The 14,953-nt window shown below is 32.1% G+C and overlaps 1 pseudogene; it reads left to right on the top strand.

Moving 5' to 3' along the window:
- Positions 8,660 to 12,620, top strand: LOC107610696 (annotated as a pseudogene).

Genomic DNA, 14,953 nt, shown 5'->3' with positions numbered 1-14,953 from the left:
TAGATAGGCTAGCTATCATAAGTGTAATTGGAAAGATTAACAATACTTTCATATTTTCGGGGATAAAGACGTTTGCTTTAGCATGGAACTAAAGGGGATACAAATCAAATCTTATTGGTATCTGAACCTGAAAATGCAGTGATTAAGTGTAACATAATAAGGTAAAGGTCAAACTTAAGAAAAAGAGTGAAAGACTGATATTGCCCAGATAAAGCTTGGATATTATTAAACACACATTTTTTTTATACTTATTTTTTCAATATCAGGTATTTATTTGCTTTGGAGTGATATCTTTAAACCAAACATAAAAAAATGAAAAAATTATATTACTAGAAAATATGTAAATATCATACAAATCATAGAAACATGCAAGGTAATATAGCTTTTACTCTGCCCTATGTAGAGATATTTTCTTTTAGCCCTTTACATTGGGAATCATACAGGGTTTATGATTTTTTTTTTTAAATGACCATTGTTTCCATCCTTTGGATCACAATCCCATCATTAAGATTCAACTATTTTAAAAATGGTATGATGTACAAAGTGCTTGACAACGGATGTATATATAAACCTGCTGTGAGTATGGAAACAAACACCAATAAGAAAGCTTATACTATATCCAAATTATTATCTACAAAATTCAGGTCCTTAATCAAAAGAATAAGTGATATACCACCAAGGAGAGTGCCCCTTCCACACCTCAATGACGACCTGTTGTGGAAGATCTTGGTAAAGACCAACCCAAAAATGGCTGGAAGGTGTAGGACTCTTAATAAAGCATGGAGGTACAAGCTCTCCACAACATTATTTGTGAAGCTGAACTACCAAGAAAATAAGAAGAGGAGCACCACACTTATCATTGGTGTTGGATACCCTCCAACTAATGACAACTTCCAATGGCTTTTGAGGACAAATCCACAAAATGGAGAGCAAGTTCAGCTTAATTTACCTGTCAATATAAACCATTTTGGATTTTACTCAATGATAGGGTCTGATAATGGGAACCTATGTATTAGGTTTTCCCAAGATGGCTTAAACTCTATGTTGCTCATCTGGAATCCGCTTACCCGCAATGTGAACTATGTCTCGGATGAGGCAAAAAAACACTGTTGCCATGCGGTCTCCCTATATGCTTTTGGGTATTTGTTTGATACCATTGAGTATCAAATTCTACATGTCTACAAAAAGCATTTTTTCCACAAGTCCATGTCATGGACATTGTACAATTCATTTGATGCTGCTTGGAAAGATTGTGGATCATTTCACAGTGATGTTAAAAAATTTGGTCCCAACTCAGTTGTCGACAAGGGATCAATCTATTGGATTGGTTGGGAAGGAGTTAACTATATGGAGCCAAGTAGCATTGTCATTTTCTCCCTGCAAAAAAAGTTCACATATGAAGGAAAGATCCCATCTCATGCAAAGTCACTCTACCATTCTCTTACACATTATAACAATGGAGTAGGCTTGATGTCCTATTCAAACATAGGCTTCACCAGGCAGGTTGTAATGTGGCAGCTGAGCCATGTTGATGACAATGAGCTAGGGTGGCATAGAATGTTAAAGGTTTCATGTATTGCAATGCCATATCAACCTACACTATTTCTAGGGAAGGATATCATTTCTGTCCTAGAGTACCGGAGTTCTTTTTGTGGTTCAAATGATGCGGAGAGGACTGATATCTTGGTTTCAAAACTAAAATACATGATATCTAGAAGGGATCATATACTGCATCACAGTTGGGATGAGAATGTTAATATCAAATCTTACACTCTACACTCCGAAGGACTCTATATGGTTTGATGAAACCGATGTTAAAGCAAGGACTAAATGCTTATGATGTTTCTAAGTTGTGTTGTTATAATTTATGTTTGTAGGTAAATCGTTATTGTTATGTTTAGTCTATCTTTGCTTAGTCCTAATATCTTTTTGTTAATGAACTACTTGCTGCTATGTGATCAGTAGTTGCTGTTTGGTATTGAGAGGTATGCAGCATGAATATGTTTCTTTTATTATAATATGTAGTGTGGTGTTCTTATGATGTGATATTATGAATATTTTGTGTTTTGCTATTTATATTTACATTGATAATGTTATATTTTCAACTATACAAATGATCTATCACATTAAGTCTAAAACAACCAATTAGCTTGAACTTAATTGACTAAAAATAATGTAAGTAAACTAATAACACGTGAACTACCCAAATGTGACAACATATGATAGTAAGACCAAGAGGCAAAATAAACATGCAATAAAGACCGAATAATCACACTTTATTGTGAAATCCAAAAAAAAAAATCAGCATACATATATTATAAAAGTGGGCAGTTATATATTTAACAGTGTATACATTGTGCTTAACCAAATCAGATCAAAAGTATGTATGCAAAGCATATCTTTTATGAATGCTGCTAAAGAAACATATATGTAATTATATAATATCACCTAAAATGTGTCAGCGCACTACTTATAGTTAGTTTAGAGTAGAACAAAATTCAATGTATATAAATTGAGGACAACTCCCATAACAGGATTCATGCTTTCATTCTGATCCTACAATAAAAAGGATTGATCAAATATAAACTCTGCATTATGTAAAAAGAAATCTTTACCAACAATGACACAGGACAGTAATCCCATGTTATTTCAAAGTAATACAGAGCCATAAGAAATATGTGAGCATGTTATTAGCTTCCAGCTTTAATATCAATATATAGTTATAAGTGATTAACATGAAAACATAATATGAAAAATATCTGAAAACAGAGATATTGGATGATATAGTAATTCAAATCCTATTAAGTGAGAAAAATAATATAGAAGCAGTTCTTATTTTGGAAAGGTGAATCATGAGAATGGTAATAACAGAAATTCTAAGCTTTTTTTGCCCATAGATGTACAAGAATCCAATGCAGATGCATCCCCTAATTTTAAAAGTGTAACATTAACATGTTTGTTGTGTTATCTTATAAAAAAGAATTGGTTTATCATTTATAAGATTTTTTAGATACTCAATTGACCATAACACAAAAAAAGTCAAGCATTATCTTTCTGGGCAGAATATGTTTTCAAATTACGTGAGCAATTTCAGTGAAATAAGACAATTAAACCAACAAAAAAGTCAATAATAGACCAAAATCACCTTTTTAAAATCTAGAAAACAAAGAAGGTCAAAGTTACCATAAACAATGTCTAATAAAATAATTAAATATGTTCATCATAGAGCTATTGCCATTTAGTATGTTAGTTTGGGATGAAAAGGGCAGTCTGTGCTCTATATGAATTGTTGTAAGCAGAAAAGTCAGGCTTGACTGACAAGTAAGCTTATCCAGATATGATCAAGATNCTTTCATTTATAAGAAACATAACAATTTAAATGATAAAAGAAGACATGTCTAATTAGAAAGAGTAAATGTTGTATATTTATCACATTAGTACAATTGAGATTGGGATGAAAGTAATGGACAATAGCATATTGAAAAAACTATCTGGGTTGTGACAAAAACCTTCAAGTGAAGAATGGACAGAGCAACTGCTGCCATGGCAAGGAAACAAAGAAGAGAGTATCTAAATGTAAAGAGAAAGAGACAATGGATGGCAACAATGAGCACAGATAATGAAGGCACAATTAGACTACCTCTTCAAAGTATCAGTCTAAACTCACTGCCAAATATTGCAGGTATGTACTTATAAGTAATATACCTCATGGAGTCATTTCTTAAATATGTTTCTGAAGCTTACAATACATTTTTTTGAAAAAATTCTTACTTCATTTAGCAGGAGAGACAATTACCTCAATTAGTTTCACATACTTATATAAAAAAATTAGGGAATTCTATGTTTTGAAAATAAATTTATGCAGATGTAGAAGGGAGAAATTGCAAGAATAAGAGAAAGATGGATGAGTTATTAAAAAATGCACACAGCTGGATAAACAAATCTGCAACAATAAACGACAGAACAAATGGAGAACAAAATCATCAGCTGGAGCTCACTTCTGGAGCATTAAGTAACTACAATTTTAACTACAATCTGATATTAAATAAATTTATGGTGGATTGAGCTTATGCTGTTATATGATTTATTTACTATGACCTTTGTATATAGTTTTTTTAGATAAATTTTGTCTTTGACAGAGGAGACAAAGAATTGTAGGAGGGAAAGGGCACTCAAGCTCGCTGAAAAAAGACAATCCAAAATACATATGACTTCATATGATATGTTCTATGATTTTTTTTTTTTGTACATTGCTTACATTTATAGTTATGCACAAGATTGAGTGATTAAAATATATAACAAGTGAGAACAGCAATAATAATTTGTATTTATAATAAGTATAAACTTGCTTCTCTACAATGATTAGTTTGAAGCAATTTTACAGGCTCAGAATCTTCCATCATCAAAAAATGTAACTACGGTGGTTTTGGATGCTGTTATAATATGGAAATATTAGACCCAATAGTATATGAAGCAAACAATGTGGACACAACAGAGGATATTGCTAGCTGCCAAAGCATTTGCATACAAGGTGAATTACGTTAACAATTTTCATTAAATTTTCATATAATGACTTATAGAATGGGTTATTTGCAAGAATTGATTCATACTTTAATTTATTTTTTCTTAGGAATATTTCATATATAATTAACAATCTTTTTACATGTTAAATGAATTAAGTGATTAATCTTTTTTTATTGTATTGCTATTAATAACCCAATAAAAAGGTAGTATGTACAATTTAGAATGGTTAATATAAATTTGTATCTATTTCACCATAGTAAAAGTAAATATTTTTTTTTGTGTATAAAAGTAAAATCAAGTATTGAGTGAGATTCCTACTTATACATTAATAGACCATACTCATTTACTATTTGGGTTTTTTTTTTTATTTGTAAAATTATACAAACTTAATATTTAGTAGATATCTAATCAATATATTTTTAGCCCAATTAAACAAAACTCCTTTCATGATGAATGAGAATATAGGATTTAGAAAAGGTTTAATTATTATGTTGGTCCCTATAGTTTTATGAAATTTTTAATTAAATCTCTACACTTTTTTTCCCTTTTAATTGGGTCCTTGTACTAATTTTTTTTTCAATTAGGTCCCTCTTGGTAGTAATTGGCTTAATTGTATAGGGACTAACTAAAAAATTAGTGCAGGGACTCAAATAAAAGAAAAAAAAAGTGTAGGGACTCAATTAAAAAACAAATTTGGTGTAAGAACTCAATTAAAAGGAAAAAAAGTTTAAAGACCTAATTAAAAATTTTGCAAAACTATAGGAACCAACAGAATAATTAAACCTTTAGAAAACAATCAAACAATAAATTTAAATAAAAAACATTCATTCAAGAAAATACGTTAATACTCTAGCTTTTATTCAGCTCTTCTTCATCTATGGTGTATTCGTGTATGACCCAATTATCAAATTATTCTACAAATGGATAAATAAATTGTTATTTCAATTTTTAATTTGCACATTATGAAACAATCAATTGATTGTTCTGTTAAAAAAAATCAAAATTTATCATAAAAGAATATATATCAGATAAGTTCTATGTACTATTTCTTAATAAATAGAGCTTTTTATTATGGGAAATTCAAATAGCAAATGAAAATATATAAATAACAAATTTGTTTGCACGTTAAATGAATTAAGTTATTAAGAACTTTGTATTATATAGATATTAATAATCTATTTATTAATAAGTATGTGAAATTTAGAATGGTGTATATTTAGTTGCACCTATTAAGCTCTTTTTCATTCATAGTATATTCGCGTACAACCTAATTAACAAATTATTCTACAAATGGATAATTAAATTGTTATTCTTTGAAATTTAAATTTGCATAATCAAAACTCAATTGAATTTCCTATCAAAAAATATCAAAATCTATCATAAAAAAATGTGATGGGTATGTTTAATGTACTATTTCTTAATAGAGAGCTTTTTATGTTGTGAAATTTAACCCAAAGAGCATAAGTAATAAAAAAGCTTATACTATTATCATGTCCAATCTACTACGATAGTCAATTGCCATGCCAAACCAACAAATTTATTAATTCAAAACAGTAAATTGAGTTGAATTTTACATGACTGTTGTTTCAATTACACGTTAATAAAAGTGACTACAGTAACACATCGACTCTTAATAGAATGCATATACATATTAAACCTTTATTCTATAATTGTGCAGTAGTGCAAAAGACTAAATTAACAAACTATTTATTGCACAATTCCTTAGTTTTTTAGTATAACTTCATGTTATGATTTTTTATATATATAAAATCATGAATGTTTTTATTTTTAGATATCGAGCAATCAAAAAATGCTAGGAGAGTCAAGACAACAAAACTTGCTAGCAAAAGGATTCAAGAACTGAATGTCATCCCTTTTGGTAAGCTTGATAATGCTTAAATGAATGCTAAATTCCTTTATAGTCACCTAATAGAACTATTTTTATTTACATGCTGATATATCACAAAAAAATTATAATATAGATTTGATTAAAGATTTTTAAATGTTTTATAAAATGAGCAAAAAAATGTACGAGTGTAAAACATATTTAATGGTAACATGTTTATAAAATAGAATCGGATTAATAATTTATTAAATGCATAGCACTGTTTCATTTGTGCTAAAGGAAAAGGAGATGATTTTAGCCCATTGATCTGCAGGTAAAGTTTCTAAAGACCAGTATCATGTCACAAACACAGCCAACTCTGGATCAGGTTTGCAATGTCAACTTTTATCAAATGTGTTTAGTAGCTAGAGAAATAAAAATGCTATGCCATAATGCTATGTCTATGACCAAGATTGAATGGATCCTAATCAACAGCTCATCGACAATTATAAATAATACAACTTCATCTGGAACCACGATGCCAAACATGATCAACAAAGACATGGTCCACACACGGGACCCATGTGGTGAGAATAGTCTAAATACAGGTAAGCCAATGAAATGTTTTAACTTCATGGATTATCATTAATGGGTTATTTAAGATACTTGAACAATAGAGTCTCATAATGATAGAGCAAACAACAAAGGAGCGAAGAGACAAAAGAACCAAATCACAAGATAGAAAAGAAGGTAACTTTTCTCACTCTACTAAAGGTAATTCTCAAAGTTATGTTGGATCAGGATATTTTCATTTCAATTGGCTAGGTTAAAAAATTGTACATTTTACTACTAATTTGAGATAATGTTTGTAAAATAGTTGGAGAAATAGATTCCACATCACATATAGCATGCGATGGAGAACCAAGTCAAACCCATGTTAACAAAGGTATATTAGAGGAGCTATTTGTAGAATAATTAGTGTTATTAGGTCTGCATCTCCAATTCAACATTTGCAACTACATATAAATAATTAATTTTTGGGCCTCAACAGATTATTTGCACATGGGGTATGTAATTCACAAGTGTGAACACTGGCATACTCTTTTTTTGTATGATGAAAGATCAAAGAAGCATTATAATACAAGTGCACCAAAGTATACAACATGCTATAGAGGAGGACAAGTTCAAATACCACAACTACAACAAGCTCCTAAGGTCTTATACGATTTATTATATGGGAATGGTGTCAAGAGCAAACATTTTCGTGAAAACATAAGAGCATACAATAGTATGTTTCAATTCACGTCAATGGGGGCAAAGATTGATCGCAGAATTAATTGTTCACGGGGTCCTCCTACTTTCATTTTGTGTGGGGAAAATTATCATCTGATGGGTAGCCTAATACCACCAGAAGGCAGCAATGCTAAATTCGCACAGCTCTGTCTTTGATACCTAAAATGAGATACAAAATCGCATATCTATTGTGAGGTACATAACTAATCTTTAAGGAATACATAATTATCAACCATTTATAGATTAATTTGCTAATTTGGTTATTGATTTATTTAACTAATATTTTTATTTAAATTTACTCAATCCTACGCTAAATAAAAATCTCTCTCAATAGTTAATTTTACTTATATACACAAAAGAAAATTTATTTACTTATTTAGTTTTCTTATTATTTCACATATGCTGTAAAAACTATTTGGCCAATAAATTATTAGATAGATACAAATTAATTTTGGTATAAATATCAAACTATTTAAGTAAATATTTTTTATTTGAATTTATTGTATCCTACGCCAATAGAAATCTCTCTCAATATTTAATTTATTGCATCCTGGCTTTATTAGATACTGCTCATTAACAAAAAAAATTGCTTTCAGTGGAGAAGAAAAGAACAGTATACACAAAGACATTGTTAAAGACTTAAAGGATATGCTGGATGAGAACAATGTCTTGGTAAAGGCATTTCAAATGGTTAGGGAGTCAATGGCTGCTGATTCAACATGCAATGTAAAGCTTAGATTGTTGGGTAAAAGAGGGAGGGATGGTAGAAGATATAACTTACCTACAACCAATGAGGTAGCTGCACTAATCGTAGGAGATTTCGATATGGATAGGACTGACCGTGACATTGTTGTTGAGACAAAAGGAGGAAGATTACAACGCATCAATCAACTTAATCCAGCTTACTTGGGATTACAATATCCATTGTTGTTTCCATACGGTGAGGATGGCTATAAGGAGGATATAATGCTTAACAAGAGATTTACAAATGGTGGCAAAGGTAGAAAAGAAGTTACAATGAAAGAATTCTTTGCATTTCGGATACAAGAAAGATTGGCCGATGGATCACCATTGTTGTATTCAAGGAGATAATTCCAACAGTTTTTAGTCGACAGCTATTCGATGATTGAGTCTGCGAGACTCAATTTCATACGTCTTGAGCAAGAAAAATTAAGATGTGAATTGTACAAGGGTTTAAAAGAAGCAGTTCTCAATGGGGAAACCACCCCGTCATCTCGAGGGAAGCATATTATCTTACCATCATCATTTACGGGAGGTCCTAGGTATATGATACAAAATTATCAAGATGCAATGGCTATTTGTAAAGTTGTGGGATACCCAGACTTATTCATAACATTTACATGCAATCCAAAATGGCCAGAGCTTGAAGATTTTTTAAGGAACAGAGAATTAAATGCAGAGGACCGACCAGACATGGTTTGTAGAGCTTTTAAAGTGAAATTAGATCAACTAATCAAAGAAATCAAGACGAAAAAAATTTTTGGAAGAGTCATTGCAGGTAAATTATTCATTCATATGTGATTTAGGCATACCAAGAAATATTGTAGGCAGATTCGAATATTGTGCATGTAAAAGTTTAATTATTCAAATAATTTTTATTTAGAGAAATAATGGTTGCTGATTATATCTGAGAAAGCATTAGAACATATATAGGGAGGACCTTAGTATCATGCCATGTTTCAATTCACGTGCTCAGTGACTTAAATCACCATTGGATGCACCATGCACGAACATATTTATTATAGTATTAGAACACATATGTTAAGGTGTGGAAGATAGTAAAACTATTACTTTTGTTTGAAATTTGCTGAAAAGTCATTTTAGTAGGGATTGAATCTATATTTTATTATTTTAATAGGCATATTAAAAAAGAAACTTTACATAGCCTCTTAAGACATTACTCCAACACTATACTCAAAATAGGATTAATAAGGTCTAACCAAATGACTTTTATTTTAATCTTTTTTGCAGTGTTATATACTATTGAGTTTCAAAAATGTGGACTTCCTCACGTTCACATACTGGTATTCTTACATCGTGATGATAAATATCCTACTGGAGAGGACATTGATCGAATTATATCTGCAGAAATTTCAGATAAGGATAAAGACCCAGAATATTATGATGCTGTGAAAAAGCACATGATGCATGGCCCATGCGGTTCTGCTAGAAAAGACTCGCCTTGCATGGAAAATGGCAAATGTATCTGACATTTCCTAAAAAGATTTGTTGAGACAACCTCAATTGATGACGATGGTTATCCAATATATAGACGTAAAGATGACGGAAAGGTAATCACCAAAATAGGTGTTGACCTTGACAATAGATATGTGGTTCCACACAATAGGTTCTTACTATTGAGATATGGGGCACACATAAATGTTGAGTGGTGTAACCAATCAAGATCAATCAAGTATTTATTCAAATACGTGAACAAAGGAAATGATCGTGTCACAGCGACTTTCTACAAAACTGCAAACGGAAATGCCGAGGAGGATGAAGTTGATGAAGTTAGCATGTATTATGACTGTAGGTACATATCTCCATGTGAGGCAGCGTGGAGAATTTTTGGATATAATATTCATTACAGAGATCCATCTGTAATTAGGCTCGGATTTCATTTGCCCAATGAGCAACCAGTGATATTCAAAGACCATGAGAACCTTGATGAGGTTGCTAGACAAGCTTCTACGAAGGAGTCGATGTTTTTGGGATGGTTTGAGGCAAACAAAGAATACCAAGAAGCCCGTTCTCTAACTTATGCAGAGTTTCCTACAAAGTTTGTTTGGAAGGCACAAGAAAGGGTTTGGGCACCACGGAAATCACATCGGTTATTGGTAGGATTTTTTTTGTGCCACCGGGGTCTGGTGAAATTTATTATTAAGACTACTCTTAAACTTTGTGAGAGGTCCTATTTCCTACGAAGAGATCAGAACCGTGGATGATGTTTTGTACGAAACATTCAGGGATGCATGCTACGCACGTGGTCTATTGGATGATGACAAAGAATACATTGATGCAATCGAGGAAGCAAGCAGTTGGGGATCTGGAGATTATTTGCGAAAGTTATTTGCAACACTACTATTTTCAAATTCAATGGCAAGACCTGAACATGTATGGGAAAATACATGGACTTTGCTTTTCGATGACATATTACATCGCCAAAGAAGAATTCTTGACAACCCAGGTAACTACAAATATTAGTTTGATTATTCTATATACTAAGTTGATAAGCTATACATTTTTGCGATGCACTTGATAAATTTATCTTACTTGCACAGACCTTACTTTGTCCGACGAAGAGCTTAAGGATTTCACCCTTATAGACATTGAGAACAAGTTGAAAAGTCACAATAAGAGTCTTAAAGATTTTCAATCTATGTCGTATCCCGATTTGGATGCATATTCAACTGATTTGATGACAATAGGAGTGAATCGGCTAATATGTGATGAGCTTTGTTATGATAGACGTAGACTCTCATATGAACACAACATTCAACTATCACAGCTAACTGATGAGCAGAAAGGTGTATACAAACAAGTTATGGATGCTGTTAACAAAAAGGAAGGTGGAGTTTTCTTCTTATATGGATATGGTGGTACAGGAAAGACATTTTTTTGGAAGACTTTAGCATCTGGGTTAAGATCCAAAGGTCAAATAGTATTGACTGTAGCATCAAGCGGAATAGCATCTTTGCTACTACCTGGTGGAAGGACAACTCATGCACGTTTTGCAATCCCCCTAAATCTTGATGAGTTTTCAACATGCAACATAAAACAAGGAAGTCCATTAGCTGATTTGCTGATTAAGACGAAGCTAATAATATGGGATGAAGCTCCTATGGTGAACAGATATTGTATAGAAGCTCTTGATAGGACAATGCGAGATATTTTGAGGTTTAACAACTCAAGAAGCGAGGAACAACTATTTGGAGGGAAGACAATTGTGTTTGGAGGAGATTTTAGACAAATATTACCCGTGATACCCAAAGGGACTAGACAGGAGATTGTAAATGCAACAATTAATTCATCATACATTTGGAATAGATGTAAGTTGATGACACTTACCAAGAACATGCGCCTACAAGGGGCAAATGGCGATCAAAGTTGTAGAGAACTAAAGGAGTTTGCAGATTGGATTTTAAGCATTGGAGATGGGAGATGTGGAAGATCTATGGATGGAGCGGACAATGTTGAAATTCCAGATGACATCCTCATAAAGGAGTGGGATGATCCCATAGTTGCTATTTGTAGAGAAATTTACCCAGAAATGATGAGCGGAATGAACTGTGATATGCAAGTTGAAGATCGAGCTATTCTCGCACCCACATTGGAGTTGGTTGATGAAATCAATAGGTACATGATGAGTTTAAACCCAATTGAAGCACAAACATATTTCAGCAGTGACAAAGCATGCCCTACGGAGAACAATAATGACATATTAGCTTTTGTCCACACTCCTGAACTCCTAAACACAATTAGGTGCTCTGGGGTGCCAAACCACGACTTAACACTTAAGGTAGGTACTCCCGTCATGTTACTTCGAAACATCGATCACTCTATAGGTTTGTGCAATGGGACCCGGATGGTTCTCACAAAGCTTGGAAAACACATATTAGAAGCTAAAAGCATCTTAGGAAAAAACGCAAGTCAAAAGGTGTTCATTCCAAGGATGACTTTAAGCCCATCCGACCATAGGATACCGTTCAAATTCCAACGCACACAATTCCCTATCATGGTATCCTATGCAATGACTATTAATAAAAGTCAAGGTCAATCGTTATCGAAAGTTGGTTTGATATTAAAAAAGCCTGTTTTTACCCATGGACAATTGTATGTTGCCGTTTCAAGGGTTACAAATAAAAAAGGTCTAAAGATACTTCTATGTCATGATGATGATAGAGTTAGGGAGACTGACAACGTGGTTTACAAAGAGGTCTTCAGAAATCTTGAATAAGAAATCACAAGTGCTCTAATTTACCAATGCATACAATGGCAGGTACATTCTATGTAACTAATAGTTAATTTTGTTTAGAGTAAAGTATCATTTTTGCCCCCAACGTTTGGGGTAAGTTCTATTTATGTCCCTAACGTTTAAATCGTCCTATTTGTATCCTTAACGTTTATAAAAGTGATTCAATGTTATCCTACTATCAATTATACTAACAAATCAGATTATATTTTTCAATTATTCTCACTTGGATGTATTCATTCTCAATTAGGTCTCACTTGGATATGTTCGATTTTAATATTATACCCACTATTTGTGTTTAGATTCAATTATGTCCCTAGAAAAGTGAATTATGTAAATGTTGTAGGAATTTGTTTCAACATTTGATGAGCTATTTTTCGGAGTAGATCATCGATTCAATCCCAGACATTTGTATTCTAACTTCAAGAAGAGATTTTTAAAACTCAAACTAAAGCGCTCATGATGTGTAATTGACGGCAGGATATCATTGAATTACTTTTACAAACATTAGGGATACAAATAGAACGATTTAAATGTTAGGGATACAAATAGAACGATTTAAACGTTAGGGACACAAATAGGATTTACCCCAAACATTGGGGACAAAAACGATACTTTACTCTTTTGTTTATTATTTATATCGCTTACATTACAAGGAATTTTTAAATCCAAAATAAGTTGTATAGTACAAACTATCATGATGCCAATGTATAGAACATATTAGCCTATTGACTCAGGAACTTTTGTCACAGGTAGTCACCATGCCAAATTAAAAGTCTAAAAATATACCTGAAACAACACGCTGTGTGTCCAACCATGGAAATAATAATGCATTGTCCATCCCAGCATATTTATTTGATATATAAACCATTGATATTGCAGGCACACACTGCATCTGGAAAAATTAAAGTTAGGAAAACATATGAATGTCTGATTAATGAATAGTATTCAACAAATAAGCATACATTTGCAAATAGTTTGATTAACAGGATTCTGATGTGTACGGAAGTGGATGGTTATTGACCTAAACACCAACTTTTGTCGTGAGGTTTCAACTGTAGTCCTTGGCAAGAACTGGAGAATAAGAACAAGGAATTCACTACGGCTTATAGGTAAGTAGCATATTTTTGCCACAAGAAGAATAGGCTAGTCAGATCAGTCAAAACAAATCAACAAGTTAACTCAAAGGAGTTTTTTTTCAGTGTATCTTTTATCAACATATCTTAATTAAGGGGATGTAGACACATTATCATGTTAGATTTTGATTTATTTAATTATTCTACTAAACACAAGCCTAAATTTTAAGTATTGGTTATACAGAAATGCATCCAGATTACAGATCAATCTTCCAATTATAATTACAACATACAATTTACATAATAACATTAAATTAAAAATAAAAATTTAAAATACCAAATAAGAAGTGCAGAACACATCTTCCATATTATCATGTTAGATTTTGATTTATTTAATTATTCTACTAAACACAAGCCTAAATTTTAAGTATTGATTATACAGAAATGCATCCAGATTACAAATCAATCTTCCAGTTGTAATTACAACATACAATTTACATAATAACATTAAATTAAAAATAAAAATTTAAAATACCATATAAGTAGTGCAGAACACATCTTCCAGAAAAATTCTATTACGCTTCAAATTAGCTTTTTGGCCAAAAGATGTGGAGGAAAAAACTGATTTCTACTACACTCTCCTGGATCCATACTCTCTCCTGGATTCATACGAGTGCAAAAGATCGAATTTCATATCAAGTGTAACTTCAGAAGTCAACAATATATACACCATCAACTCAATCAGTTTGCAAACAATTGCTCTGCTGCCAGCGGCAATTGTTCTTATAAGTGCCAGATCTGTTTTTCAAAAAGAGGGTGTTTAATGGAATAGAGAGGAGGAGTGGGTGATAATAAATCCTCATTGATGTGGGTTGGTGGTAATAATTGCTAAATGCCAAAAAAATGGATGAAGAAGATGTCATGTGTCATGCATGTGTCTTGGGGAGTTGGGGAGGGAAAAAGTTTTGGCGGTGAGAAATTTATTAATTGATTGCAAGTATTCAAATTCAAAATATATCTTCAAAAGTGACATATTTACCCCAAATTTAAACCACGAGTATTCTGCTTGCAAAAATAAAATTAAACCCAACACTTTGGTAATGTAATGCTATTTACTGTTCTTTTCCTATGGATAAATAAAAACATGTTACACATACTATGACTGAATAAAGCATTGCGGTGATTTAGTTAATGGGATTATGGGAACATGCATCATCGGCGCTATTATTATTATTATTATTA

The sequence above is a fragment of the Arachis ipaensis genome, chromosome B08 (assembly GCF_000816755.2).
Source record: "Arachis ipaensis cultivar K30076 chromosome B08, Araip1.1, whole genome shotgun sequence".
Lineage (NCBI taxonomy): Eukaryota > Viridiplantae > Streptophyta > Magnoliopsida > Fabales > Fabaceae > Arachis > Arachis ipaensis.
This window is presented reverse-complemented; position numbering and strand designations above follow the sequence as displayed.